A 15,668-nucleotide genomic window follows, 5' to 3' on the forward strand; every position below is an offset into this window, starting at 1 on the left:
CTCTTCAGGGAAGCCAATGCAACCAGAAGAACCGTCTTAAGAGACATTAGTTTCAGGTCGACTGATTGCAAAGGTTCGAAGGGATGACCCCGGAGAGCTGTGAGAACCAGGGTCAAATCCCAAGAGGGTACGGAGGAAGGGCGAGGAGGATTCAGTCTCCTGGCCCCCCTCAGGAATCTGACGATCAGATCGTGTTTCCCCAGGGACTTACCCTCAACTGCATGGTGATGTGCGGCAATGGCGGCAACATACACCTTGAGGGTGGAGGGAGACAGCCTTCGCTCCAACCCATCTTGCAGAAAGGAAAGCACGGATCCGACCGAACATGATCGGGGGTCCTCTCGGCGAGAGGCGCACCATTCGACGAACAGGTTCCACTTCAGCGCGTAGAGATTCCTAGTGGAAGGAGCTCTAGCGGAAGTGATGGTGTCTACGACCGCTTGCGGGAGATCACTCAGAACCTCCGCATCCCGTCCAGGGACCACACGTGGAGGTTCCACAGATGGGGACGCGGGTGCCACAGGGTGCCCCGTCTCTGAGTCAGGGGGTCCTTCCTCAGAGGAATCGGCCAGGGAGGTGCTGTCACGAGGAGAATGAGGTCTGAGAATCAGGTCCGAGTGGGCCAGTACGGAGCCACTAACAGAACCTGCTCCCCGTCCTCCCTGACCTTGCACATGAGTTGTGCGAGAAGGCTCACTGGGGGAAACGCATGTTTGCGCAGACCCGGGGGCCAGCTGTGTGCCAGGGCATCCGTGCCGAGCGTGCCGCCGGTCAGGGAATAAAACCACTGGCGGAGGGCAGTTTCCGGGGAGGCAAGCAGGACTACCTGGGCCTCGCCGAAATGCTGCCAAATCAGCTGGACCGCCTGGGGGTGGAGCCGCCACTCGCCCGCAAGTAGATGCTGCCGTGACAGCTCGTCGGCTGCACGGTTGAGCACACCTGAGACACGAGTGGCCCGAAGGGACCTCAGATCCTTCTGACTCCACAACAAGAGATGGCGGGCGAGTTGCAACATGCGACGGAAGCGTAGACCACCTTGACGGTAGGTGTACGCAACGGCCGCAGTGCTTAGTGAGCGGACTAGAACGTGCTTGCCTGACAACAGCTCCTTGAAGCGGGCCAGCGCAAGACGAACCGCTAGCAACTCGAGGCAATTGGTATGCCAATGCAGCTGAGGCCCCGTCCAAAGACCTGTCACTGCATGCCCGTTGTACGTGCCCCCCATCCCGTGGCAGAGACATCTGTGGAGACCACAGCGTGCCTGGACACTCGTTCGAGGGGTACTCCGGCCCACAGGAACGAAGGGTCCAACCACCGGACAAGGGTGCGACGGCAGCTCGGTGTCACGGGGACACGGAGCGTGCCGCACTGCCACGCCCATCTCGGGACCCGGCCGCGGAGCCAGTGTTGAAGCGGTCTCATATGAAGCAATCCGAGCGGCGTTACCGCGGCTGCAGATGCCATATGCCCCAGGAGCCTCTGAAAATCTTTCAGTGGAGCCGCTGTCCTGCACTTGAGCGAGCTCAGGCAGTTCAACACCGACTGGACGCGCACCTCGGTGAGACGCGCAGTCCGTGCGACCGAGTCTAGCTCGAGACCGAAACAAGAGATCCTCTACCCGGGGGCGAGTTTGCTCTTGTCCCAGTTGACCTGAAGACCCAACCGGTTGGGAGCTACAACCATGTCGGGTAGGACTTTGTACTGACATGCCCGACCCTCGAACGCAGACCGACCTAGGAAGGGTCTGTGTCGAGGCAGAATCGAGACATGAAAGTATGCGTCCTTCAGGTCTATTGCTGCAAACCAATCCTGGGGACGGTTCAGGATTGGCCGTAGCCCACCGCCCTTTTACGGTACAATGAAGTAGGGGCTGTAAAACCCCGACTTCATATCGGCTGGAGGGACCGGCTTGATTGTACCCTTCGCCAGGAGGACAGCAATCTCCACCCGGAGAACAGGAGCACTGTCCAACGACACCTGAGTGAAGTGGACAGCCCTCAAGACCGGGGGACGCCGGGCGAACTGAATCGCATAGCCGAGTCTGATAGTACGAATGAGCCAACTGGACAGGCTGGGGAGCGCTATCCACGCTTCCAGACACTGAGCCAGCGGGACCAAAGGCACCACAGACGCACCGGGGGTGGGGCAGCAAGGCAGAGAGGGACCCGACTCGGACGGCTTGAGGGCGGCCCGGAGTGGGGTCGGACTCTGCGAGGCAGCAGTGTGCATGGGAGACGGCGCACGGGACGCGGTCTGCACCATCACACTGCCACCTGCTGGCGAATGGGGAGGGAGCTGACAGCAGCGAGGCGGAGCCTGGCACACTGGCAGACACCCCTTGTTGTGACCTGGAGTTTGAGGAAACTGCTCCTTTTGTCGCAAAGTGGGTACCGCTGGACTCCGGAGAGCCAGCGGCGGTAGATGGACAGCCGCCACAAAATCCCCCCCGGCCCTCCTCCGGGGGTGGGAGAGCAGATGGAATACTCTCCCAAAGGGCAGGAACCTTCCGCTCCAGGGCGCCCGTCTCAGGGCCGAGTTTTCCCCGACCGCTTGCCACCTGGCTGGCAGAGACGGGCTGGGCACCACGTCCGCGCCCGGCACCCTGCTGTTTGGCTGGTGTAGGCTGCTGCTTTGCCAACTTAGCAGGGGCGGAGGAAGACGCAGGCGGGCGCCCTCGGCGACGAGCGGGCTGATGCTGAGCCACGGGCGGCTGGGTGGAGGCAGCAGCGGACCGCCGTGGCATGACATGTCTGATAGCCTCAGCCTGCTTCTGTGCAGCGGAGGACTGTTGGGCACAGCTCTCCACCGCGTCGCCGAAAAGGCCGACCGGAGACACGGGGGAATCCAGGAACCAATGTTTGTCGGTCTCCCTCATGTCTGCCAAGGTCAGCCAGAGGTGGCGTTGCTGGGCTACCAGAGTAGACATCGCCTGGCCAACAGAACGCGCTGTCACCTTCGTTGCCCGGAGGGCAAGGTCAGTGGCAGCGCGCAGCTCCCCAAGCAGCTGTTGGTCAGGACCTTCCTGGGGCATCTGCGACAGCGCTTTTGCCTGATAGACCTGCAAAAGGGCCATCGCGTGCAGGGCAGAGGCAGCCTGCCCACAGGCACTGTAAGCTTTCTCAGTCAGACCGGCTGAGAATTCACAGGCCTGGGACGGGAGACGCGGCTCACCGCGCCAGCCAGCGGCCGTTGGACACAACTGCGTCGCAACAGACCGCTCGACTGGCGGGATCTTCGCGTACCCCCTGGCTAGCCCGCCGTCCAGGGAGGTGAAGGCGGACGAGGGACCAGGCCCTGTACGAGCCCCATGCGGAGCTTGCCAAGACCTGGTCACCTCATCGTGTACTTCCGGGAAGAAAGGCATTGGGGCGGGACGCTGGACTTGACCAGCGCGACCCCCCGCCAAGTACCAATCGTCCAACCGAGATGGGCCGGGACAGGGTGGAGGGTTCCACTCAAGCCCGACGCACAAGGCGGCCCGGGAGAGCACAGCCGTGAGCTCGGGATCCGACTCGGGCAACGCTACCGTCCCGGGCGGCAGCGCGTCCGAATCCTCCCCCGAGGACTCAGGCTCACCTTCCGATGCAGCGATCGACATCCGATCTGCCGCCAGCACACCAAAGGTAACGGCTGGACAGTCCGTAGAGGGCCCAGCGGAAACCAACGGTGGCACGATGGGTTGCGGTGCTGATGAGGCGGCAGGGGCCCGAGGAGCGTTTCCGCTCGGCGGGGAAGCCCTGACCGTAATCCTCCGGTCACCCTTCCTATACAGCGCCGTACCGTCATTCCGGTTCCCGGGGCCGGAAAAAACGGTCGTACGCGGCATAGGAGAGGGGACCCCCGCTTCCTGAGACTTCAGGAAGGAGAGTCTCGACCTCAGCATCGCGATAGTCATGTTCCCGCAATGGGAACATGAACCATCCACAAAAGCTGCTTCAGCGTGCAGAATGCCCAAACACGAGATGCAACGATTGTGCCCATCAGCAGGGACCAGGGAACGACCGCACCCATTAACGCACAGACGAAATGACATACTGTCAGGGTTCGTCTGTAAAGCTCTTTTAGAAGGGGAAGTCAACTCACTCGTGCTGAAGCACCCAGGGAGCGACGCGATGTGTCAGGTACACCACTCCCTGACACACCGAGGAACCGGCCCAAATCGCTACACACGCACACACTCTTTGTGTTGCTGTGAAAACAGCAGTTTTCGAGCTTATAGCTCAGCTCCTCGGAGACTCGCGACCTCGCTGAACGTGCCCTTTCACCAGCACTGAAAGCTCGCTGTAAATCCTCTTCTGAGGCAATGTTTTAGAATAAAACAAACGAAGAAAGGAGTCTTCTAAAACAGGACACCAGTGAATGGCTCCGAAGCGAAAGACAGAGTGCGATTGCATCTGCTTCCTATTTATATACACCTGACGGGGGCGGTGCGCATTATGCAAATATCGCACGCCAATTCCATTGGCTTGTTTTAGTTTACACGAAGATGATAGGGCTCTCTAAGCGATATCCCAATTCGTCGGTCACTACTGACGTACGTCGAACGTGACCGACTGAAAGGGAACCGTGATACGAACCGAACATGAGCGATTTGAACCATTGCACCCCTAGTGTTAGTATTTACACCACATTTGATTTGATGTATTGTATTTAATATCAATGTTTGTAATGCAAATCATGGTGGTGGAAATTTTAAAGGTGCCCTCCAATCAAAAATTAAATTTTCCTTAGCATAGTTAAATAACAAGAGTTTCAAACTCCATTGTTTCCTCCTTCTTATATAAATCTCATTTGTTTAAAATACATCCGGAGAACAGGCGAATCTCAACATAACACCGACTGTTACGTAACAGTCGGGGACTCCGCCCCCAATATTTGCATATGCTCATGATCCAGGCCAGGCGGAACCGCCCAGCGGAATCATCGGAAGTTCTGCAGGCAGAGTAAAGAAACAAGCCAAGTGAGGATAACAGCGAAAATGGCAGATCATGGAAATGTTATGTTCCAGGCTGTGCAGGGGATGTGAAAACTTTTCATAGTCTTCCTCCAGAAAAAAACTGTCAAAAGGCATGGCTGATGTTTATCTATAACCGGATACGGAACAATTTAACTCAAAGTTGTTAGTTTGCTCTTCCCATTTCATCGCGGACAGCTTTTCTAACCTGGAACAATATCAAGCAGGCTTCGCTCAGCGTTTGACACTGAAGAAAGGGGCAATTCCAACTATATTCCCTATTAACTATAACTATAAGTAGTGCTTTTATCCACATCTTGGCTGTAGAAACTATTTCTGATTAAATTTAAAGTTTCTTAGTGAGCTAAAAACATTAACGACCATGTACCCAGTGTTGTCTAGATCCAATGCAAGATGCTAGTACAGTAACAAATAGCAAAGTTTACGTAACTACTATTAACGGTGAGGTTAAAATTTATTACTGTCTTTGTTATATAAATCTATAACATAACCGTAGATACATACGCCAATTCTCTTTTGTCGGATATAATTATAATTTGACCTATATTTAACCAACAACACATTACACCGAAGCTAACTATGTTAGTTTATTTGCTTACAGATAGCTACAGATACTTGATCCTTCTAGCTAACTTTCTACACCGTTCAAGCTGAAACGATAGTCATGTGACAAGACAGTCACTTTTTTCAAATATTTTATTTTTGAGAACTTGTATGACAATTTTGCACGCTTGTATTTCAGACTCAGAGTACATTTTGGATTTTACCTCAAACTCTTTACTGCTTATTAATAGATATTAAGGTAGTTGTTAAAGGATTAGTCCACTTTCACATAATATTTTACTGATAATTTACTCAAGATGTCCATGTCTTTCTTTATTCAGTTGAAAAGAAATTAAGGTTTTTGATGAAAACATTCCAGGATTATTCTCCTTATAGTGGTCTTCAATGGCCTCCAAATGGTCAAAATTACAGTTTCAGTGCAGCTTCAAAGGGCTTTAAATGATACCAGATGAGGAATAACTTATCGAGTGAAACGAGCGGTCAATTTTTGAAAAAAATACAACTGTATTTGCCTTATAAACACAAATAATAGCCTTGTACGTGCTTCCGCTTTCCGTACTCTTCAAAAAGCTTGCGCCGTATATCCTTCGCCTTCCCTATTCAATTTACGTAACGAACATGGCGCCAGTTTCGTTTTTTCCGAAAGTAGAATAGGGAAGGTGTATTCCTCGTCTGGTATCGTTTAAAGCCCTTTGAAGCTGCACTGATACTGTAATTTTGACCTTCAACCGTTTGGAGGCCATTGAAGCCCATTATAAAGAGAATAATCCTGGAATGTTTTCATCAAAAATCTTAATTTCTTTTCGACTGAAGAGAGAAAGACATGAACATCTTGGATGACATGGGGGTGAGTTAATTATCAGGAAAATTTTATTTGAAAGTGTACTAATCCTTTAAATTTTGGTACTGGGTAGGATTAAGGGATGTAGAATATAGTCATGCAGTATAGGGAATAATGAGCAACTAGTTAATAGTGTTAAGATTAGAATAAGTTGACATGTACTTGCAAAGTTACTTATAGTCAGGAGAATGTCTGTTGGTGGATCATCAAAATAAAGTGTTAGCAGATATTTAGCAGTCTAATACTCTAATGAATGGTAGTTGACGTGAAGTTGCAAAGTTACTTATAGTTATATCTAAAGTGGACTGTTGAAATAAAGTGTTACCAAATGGCCTTCTATTTTCTCTTGCCCATGCTAATTTCACAGTTTGCATAATGATTTTTTCAAAGTTGTAAAAAAAACAAAAGATTATTGGAGTATGTTTTACAAGAATGATGTTTCAGTCTTTCTACTTCACAATTTCATGTTTAATTCATTGTTATTATGTGTAAAATGAATTAACAGTTTCTAATTGAAAATTGTTTCAAAGTAAATCCTACTCCATTATTAGTGTTTCATTCTTGCACAAAATTAATATTTTTCGATTTTGAATAAAATGAACAGCTGCAAAATTACTGTAAGGATATACAGACTCACAAAGCCACAACCACAAGCAGTTTATTGGCACAATTGGAGACACAGGGAAGTATTCAGTTCAATAATAAAGCAGCACTTGTGTGAAATAACTGGACTTAAATCTTGTTTCTCTTAACAAAGAGCAGATGGAGACTGAAAAATAACAGGAGGAGGCGAGCCAACAGAGGAGACAAAAAGGTAAGGAGCAGACAGTGGAGACAACTGAAGAAAAGTATAGGATAAGTCATTGAAAGGATGTGGGCAGGTGAGTCTGTATTCCCAAACAAGTGTCAGCCTATCACCGACTGAATGGTGAAACCTCTTTTTATTTTGGATTGAATTGGAGTAAGGGTGTGGGTGATTATTCTGATTATTTCTGTTTAAAACTGCAGTGATCTAAAGACAGTGTTTCTGACATCACAAACTACCTTGTAACCATGTCAATGTGCCAGCGGGCTTTAGCATATTATTAACTATGACCACTTTGAAGCAGTCTCAAGAGAAGGTTATCCCGGTATATTTTATTTTCTATTTTATGATGTATATTACAATGTTATGATGAACTATATGCCTTTCTCCACTGACATTCTAAGTTGTTCAAAGCATTTTTTAAGGATACTGATTTTCAGAAGACAGTTGTCTGACCATTGCGTAGCATTTACCTCAGTAAGTTGACAGTGGAACTCTGTCTGAGCTTGTGTGAGTGAGTAGTGGTGGGGCTAATTTGCATATTCATAGATCCGCATATATTAAATTAAGCAAGGGTGTAGAGTTAAGGTGATAATACACGAGGCAACTTTTTGACCAATGTTGCTGGACAATGTTGCCGTCAACGTGCAACCTGGTGAGACACGGCAACTAATTAGGGCAACGGACAGTTCGCAGCAACCAATTTGAGAGGAGCAAATCTATTGCCCCACCCAATAAATACTTTATTATTATCAGACACTTTATTTCAACTTTTCAGATATTTTCTTAATTTTTATTAAAAATAAATGCTTTTCCAATCTGATTTGTAATGGGAAAAGGGAGAAGAGTGAGTTTGGCAAAAGGCGGATTCGAACCCGGGTCAATCGCGTCAAAAGCCACTTTCACGTACCACACTCCCTACGGCCTATGCCACTGCAAACATTACACAGAATGTGCCTTTTTAGTATTTAACTGAAAACATTCGATGGTTCAATTACAGCCTACGTACACTAAATTTGACATATTTTGGTATTTTAAGCATTAAATGAGATAAATTCCCTGTTTTGGATTGACACATGACAACTTACCAGCATAAAAATATATAAGTTCACGCTCCTTTTCTTCGCTCCCTTGCCGCTGAGAGGCCGCCATCTAGTTCGAATTTTTTTCTGAAATCTCCAAGCCGGTCACATGATCAGCTGTGCCCAAGCAACATTGCTCAAAAAGTTGCCCCGTGTATCATCACCTTTACATTCAAGCTAATTTAAGGCATGAAGAATTTTTTTTTTATTTACAGAAAACTTTTAAATATGTAAATTTGGTGATCAAAGATAATTATTATTATTAAAATTATTGACTACAGGGGGACTTTAAAAACTTTGGCAAAATGGTTCAGATACCGAAATGGTTTATGTTTATTTCACTATTTGATTTAATATTGTAATAGTTTTAAACATGCAATAATTCAGGATTTTATGGTGAATTTTTATAGTATTAAAGTTACTAAAACTAAATATAAAATAAAAATAAATTAAAGCAAAATAGAAATATTAAACTAAAAAATAACAACTAATAAAATGACAAAGGTACTTTATTACTATATTACTAAAACTTAAACTAAAATTAAAATCAAAATGGAAAAATCTAAAAATAAAAGCTAAATCATAACATTAATAAATACTGTAATACTATATAAATAATACTAATGAACCAGAATTTTTGAGTACTACCAATCCAGTGCTGTTTTACATTTATAGCTCAAGTATTTGTATTATTACAGCATTTTCTGGCAGAGTATTTTCAGCTAGGAAGCATCTGCATTGGCAAAAGGAGCCGTGTTTCATAATAAGCTCCCTTAAATAGCCTATACTGGCCCAGTCAGGAAGCCTGGCTGTACACTCAAGCATGGTGATAACTTCAGACAGCTGAGTCCAGCTTTACACTGTTGTTATGCCTGGTAAATTAGCATGCGGAGGTGGAGACCACCAAATACGGTTTAGGAAGGAAACGCTAAAAATAGACAGTCAGGCAGTAAACTCACTCAAGATCTCCAGACCAGGGATTTAATACGTGAAACATCAAACGGTAGGGAACTTTACATGTCTTGAAAGCGGGGTTTGTTCCATTTGTAAGCTTTCTGGGCTTGAGTGGGCAGCGTTTGAAAGCCAATTATTTAAAACAAAGGTCATTTGTGGCTTCTTTCAGTCAAACTGTGATTTGTGATGGCAAATGGTTGAGAGGCTTCACTGGACCTTGGCAACTGTGGATTTGACATGGAAAACTGAAATACAGTGTACTGTAATGCTCAGAGTTTGTTAACTCAAAAAGTTGGTTAATGAAAGTATGCTGCTCACTCTTTTTTTTTTTTTTTTTTTTTTTTAAGTTGGTCGAACCAAATTTGTATTTATTTATTTATTGTCTATTCTTTTCTGTCTTATTCTGCAAACAAATCAGCCCTGAGAGGAGAAACGGTTAATTAATAAGGCTAAAATGGCATTAGGCCAAATTAAAGCATTACATTTGTATGTTAATACAATTACATCTTTCACTTGATAGTAACAGTAATAAGGTATAAATACACTCACTGACTTGGGTGTAGCATTTATTTTTACCTCACATTACACATAATCATTTCAGGTGTTACTTCAGAGTCCAAATAGGACATCAGCTCCAGTTATGCATCCATGAAATCATGTTTATAAATATAAGCTCGACATCTTTGTACGGAGCCAGACAGTCTTAGAAGTGTGGCGAACCTCCTCGGGTGACTGCTTGGGATGTGCAAACTACATATATACAAACTGACTCAAGGTGGCCTCAGAAAATAGTTTTAAAAAACTGGAAGCCTTACACTCTAAAAAAATAAAACATTAGTTCAACAAAAAAATATATGTTAACGTTTTCCACTAGTATTTTTTACTTAAGCCAATTGGGAGAATTACATTAATTCAAAGCAATATTTTGAGTTGATCCAACATAATGTTTTAAGGTGAAGACAATTTTTTTTTTTCCACAATAAAAACACATTTCTAAATAACATGAACTTAATAATTGTCAACATGAATGCACTATTTAAGTTGATCCAACATAACGTTTTAAGTAAGGTGAAGACGCTTTTTGGACACAATAAAACGCATTTCTAAGTAACAAGCACCGCTTGTCACCATGATGGTAAATCTCCAAAAACCCACATTAACAGTAAGTCTTCTAAATTAGCATAACAAAACACTAATTACTGCTAAATCTCCCTTACCATTAATCTTGTGCAAAAAACATTGTATAACACTTAATTTTAGCATTTACTCTCCCTTTCAAGTGCCATGGGCAAAGCATGATGGGAAATATAAATCCCAGCCCAGTTTCACTTAACTTAAGTTCGTCTAAATTAAAAGAAGTGTTCATATAACTCAAAACAATGAAACACGTTTACACATCATCAGATTGTATTTTACATTAACAGAACTTAAAATTAAATACATTTTTGATTAACTGAAAATGTTAAACTATGACAATTCATGATAGTATATTGAATCAATAGGCATAATATGTGTGTCATCCAAGCTCAATAAAATAACAATTACAAGTAAAAAGTCTATCAGCATTTCAGAACTCGATTTTTTTATTTCACAACAATATATGTGTTTAAGTAATAACTAAAGGTCCCGTGAATTAGTTTTTAGAATGTAGGCTGGTTTCAGGTGACCTTGATCAGGTGTTTTTTTACCTAAGACGCGTTCAAAAATAGCTAAATGGCACTAAAGTTAAAAGAAGTTCAACTTTAAACAACAACAACAAAAAAAAGTCTCTAAGAATGGTTCATCAGATGTGTTGCGGTGTCTAAAAGCATCTATCTTAAAGATGATGAATTTAAATAAACAACATTTCCATCTTATTATACAAATGTAAAAAGCACAACATTAATTTAATGTTGTGCATTAAATATATATATATATATATACTCATTGAACTCATGTCATGTTCAAGAAACCAGTTTGAGATGATTTTAGCTTTGTGACATGGCACGTTATACTGCTGGAAGTAGCCATCAGAAGAAGAGTACACTGTGGTCATAAAGAAATGGACATGGTCAGCAACAATACTCAGGTAGGCTGTGTCGTTTAAATGTTGCTCAATAATACTAAGGGGCCCAATGTGTGCCAAGAAAATATCCCCCACACCATTACACCTGTTGATAAAAGGCAGGATATATCCATGCTTTCATGTTGTTTACACCAAATTGTGACCCTACCATCTGAATGTCACAGCAGAAATTGAGACCCATCAGACCAGGCAACATTTTTCCAGTCTTCTATTGTCCAATTTTGGTGAACCCGTGCAAATTGTAGCCTCAGTTTACTGTTCTTAGCTGACAGGAGTAGCACCAGTGTGTCTTCTGCTGCTGTATCTCATCTGCTTCAAGGTTCGACATATATGCATTCAGAGATGCCCTTCTGCATACATCTGTTGTAACGTGTGGTTATTTGAGTTACTGTTGTCTTTCTTTGAGCTTGAACCAGTCTGGTCATTTTTCCTCTGACCTCTGGCATCAACCCTTGAGATGGTTGTTCGTGAAAATCCCAGTAGATCAGCAGTTTCTGAAATACTCAGACCAGCCTGTACGGCACCAACAACCATGCTACATTGAAAATCACTTAAAACACCATTCTTCTGCATTTGAACTTCAGCAGATTGTCTCATGATATGTCCACATGCCTGAATGCATTGAGTTGCTGCCATGTGATAGGCTGATTAGTTATTTGTGTTAACTAGCAGTTAAATAGGTGTACATAATAAAGTAGTCAGTCAGTGTCTATATACATGTACTACCAGTCCACAGTTTGGAATAATTAAGATTCTTTCTTAAAGAAGTCTTTTATGCTCACCAAGACTGCATTTATTTAATCAAAATGAATTATGAAATGTTTCTTGAGCAACAAATCAGCATATTAGGATATAAAAATTAATTATTACAATGATTTCTGAAGGATCACATGACACTGAAGACTGGAGTAATAGCAGCTTTGGCATCACAGGAATAAGTTACATTTTAAAATAAAATAATATTAATACTTTTAAACTGTAATAATATGTTACAATATTACTGTTGTTATTTTTTTATTAAATAAATCCAGCCTTGGTGAGCATAAGCGGATTTTGACCAGTGGTGTATATTAGGAAGGGGATTCCTCACAAGAGTTTCAAAATCCCTGAACTAGTCAACCTCACTTATTGACTAGTTGTTGGATGACTAGCCAACTAGCTGACCCATCCCAAGAATGGCTGCTAATCCTGACCCCATTCGCTGAATAAGTGTAGGTCAGACAGATAGCTGTGAAACACCCCCCCCCCCCCCTCTCTATCTCTCTCTCTCTCTCTCTCTCTCTGACTGATGAGCATTGGCAGAGCATTAGATCTGCCCCATCTAAATGAGATCCCGATAAATGTAGGAGGCTTTTTCCTGAAAAATTAAGGGCTGAGTGACAAGGAAAGGCAAGGTCAAGTGTCTGCCATCAAAAGGCCAACTCGAGAGAGTCCCTACTATTGCTGATCAGATGAGATGTGTGAGAAGCATCGGATTGGTGTGTGTCTGTATGTGTGTGTGAGTGTGTCAGGGAGATGTCAGCCATAAAAGCAGAGAGATAAAACACATCATTAGAGTGTGCCGGGCTGTAATGCTGTAAATATGGTAGCCACATAGGGAATTCTGACATGTTATTTGCTGCTTCAGACAAGTTGGTTAGGTGGTAATGGCCTGTGTAAGGAGGTGTGTGTTTATGAGTGTCTGCACGTATACAGAGTATGGATGTGCTGTTTGATGTGCTTCCCAGAGGTCAGTCTCCTCCCTACCAATTCAATAGGATTTTTACTCCAGAGTGTTTCATATTGCAAATTAAAGTAATTACAAAAATGTCAACTCAGAATTCCTTGGATGAATACTGTATGCGCAACAAAAATAAGCATTCCCCATAGGAGCTTTTAGTTATTTCAGCTCTTTACATAAATGACAAGGTCTCATAAACTATATGAATCCTTATTATTTTTTTTTCAAAATAAAGTATATATCTTACTTAAAATACATATTAATATTAGTCAAAAACACATTGTTTTTATATTAAACTGTGTAACACATGTAGTGTCACTTTGTTGTTGTTGTTTTTTTAATTCAACACATTTTTATTTTTTTATTTTAAAATACTTCCTCCTATGCAGAGACAAGTATAAATAAGATGTAGCTTGATTTCCCTTAAAAGTGTAAAAAAGTTTGTCTGAGCATTTCGACCATTGAGTTTGGTGGCGAGATAATCTGATGGTCTGACCTATGACTGAAAGTATGGTTGCATTCTTTGATATTGCTGTTGTCATTTTGTCAGGGTTTTTTTTTTTTTTTTTTTTTTTTTTTTTTGTGGAAGTCAATGTTTCATTACATTCTGTAGAAAGACATGCATAAAGGTTCGCAATAACATGAGGGAGAGTAAATGATGACAGAATTTTCATTTTTGGGTGAATTATCCCTTTAACAAACAATTAGATATACATGAGCTTTTTTGTCTTTAGTTTGCTATCAATACTCCCATGCTATTAAAAAATAAAGTAAGCCTTTGAGTTTGAGACTACAGTATATAAAGTCATTCTTTAACTGTGACAAGTATGACTAATAACATATTATAAAAACCCAAGTCATCTGAACAGGACTGCTTCGTTCATGCTACAGTAATATATAGTTTATTAGTATGTAATAACCTCTCTGTAACAATGTAATTAAGTCTATATAATTTTCTAGGCAGAATCACTATGGTCTGCTCATTATAAAATCTACAGTAAAAAAAAAAAAGCAGCTGTGGTTGCCAGATCTTTACCGTAAAAAATACGGTTGCAGCGTTTATATTATAATAATTATGGTTCATAACTGTTTATTTCATACACTGTAAAAAAAAAAAGAAAAAAAAAAAGATAAATTTATGGTAAAAATGTATTTCATTAACTGATATAATGTTAACTTACCAACCTATTCAAGTACTAATATATGTTTTGTACCTTTGTAATACACTGACAACCACCAAACACATCGGTGATGAGAGTTACATGATAAATCAAAGCTCATCAAACATTAATTTAACAACATTAGATGTAACACCTTAATGTACAAACTAAGAAGAAACAGAGTTATTTCAATGAAAGTACATCAAATGTGAAGTTTCACACAAGGAATTGTGGGAATGTCAATTTATGTTTTTTTCACAATTTTTCTACCGTAAAATTACATTAAATGTACTGTCAGATCTATTACAGTTATTCACCGTATATAGTACTGAAAACTTTCTGTAAACCAATTAACTGTTTTTCACCGTAGCGTTTTTACAGTCTTTTACCATTAAAATCACAGTCCTTTTTTTTTTTTTTTAGTGTATCAGTGCTGGGTGAGTGGTGGATTGTCTGTGTAAAATCATTACACAAGCCCTCCAGCCATACTGGAGAGGGAGCATCAACCCCACCAGTCCAGACACTTCTGTGGGAAGACAAAAAGACTCAGACAGCCCTTTGATTTTTCTCTCCTGGATAACATTCTTTGAATGGTGCCCACAGTCATGTTTGCCTTTTTTTCTAAATTATTTTCTTTTTCCTTTAGTTAAAATCTTAGCTAAAAGGGCACTGCCTAAAACCTACAAGAGTAATGCTGATACCAGTGCTTACCAAATGAACAAATTAATTTATATATAGACTTACTTCAAAATACATGCTGTGTTCCTGCACAGTAACAAAATTATTTAAAATTCTGAACATGCCCAGCTGAAAGCAGGAGTTTATTCACTGTGGTAAAGTAAATAAACTGTGGATGTATTGATGTACAACATGCACATGGATAAAATTACTGTAAGCTGCTGCAAAACACTTATAGTATGGCATGGATTGAGGCACAGAGAACAACTGCAATGTGATTTATTGTGGTTGTATTTATATGACTGCTCTTCAGAGCATAAATCCTACTGAGATTACTAACATTTATTTGTTTAGGCAGAAAACTTTGCGCCCTTCACTGCATTTCATGAGGGACTTTTCATAATTTGCCAGTGAGACGTGTTTTTGTCAGTGAATAGTTGACATTATGCCTTTGAAGACAGAACCACAGCATGCCCACATTCATGAAGTTTGGAATGAAAGACAGATCACAATAATCATAATGTTGAAAACATTTATATTGCAATGTTGCAAGTAGTCTGTAATTGCTACAACTGTTCGATCAATATAAAACATCAACTGCAAATGATTTCAAACAAACAGTAATTGCTCTCTGTATGTTTCTTGGGTTGTCAGGTACAAAACATTTATTTCAATAACATATTACTGCACTCTAAAAAAGGCTGGGTTAAAAACAACTCAATTTGTGTTATTTGTCAGCCCAACGCAGGGTCAAAATTGGACAAACTCAGCGTTGGGTTAAATGTTTGACCCAAAATGCTGGGTTGTTTTTATTAAACTCAACT

General features: G+C 42.2%; 1 protein-coding gene across 1 annotated transcript in view; it reads left to right on the plus strand.

Moving 5' to 3' along the window:
- Positions 1–9,141: 9,141 nt before the first annotated feature.
- Positions 9,142–15,668, plus strand: part of sgcd (sarcoglycan, delta (dystrophin-associated glycoprotein)) — a 271,970-nt gene continuing 265,443 nt past the window's right edge. The window contains exon 1 of the mRNA XM_067376295.1: positions 9,142–9,270. The gene's annotated coding sequence lies outside the window, so the exon portion shown is untranslated. The remainder of the gene's footprint in view (positions 9,271–15,668) is intronic.

This window comes from Chanodichthys erythropterus, chromosome 22 (genome assembly GCF_024489055.1).
Source record: "Chanodichthys erythropterus isolate Z2021 chromosome 22, ASM2448905v1, whole genome shotgun sequence".
NCBI classification, from domain to species: domain Eukaryota; kingdom Metazoa; phylum Chordata; class Actinopteri; order Cypriniformes; family Xenocyprididae; genus Chanodichthys; species Chanodichthys erythropterus.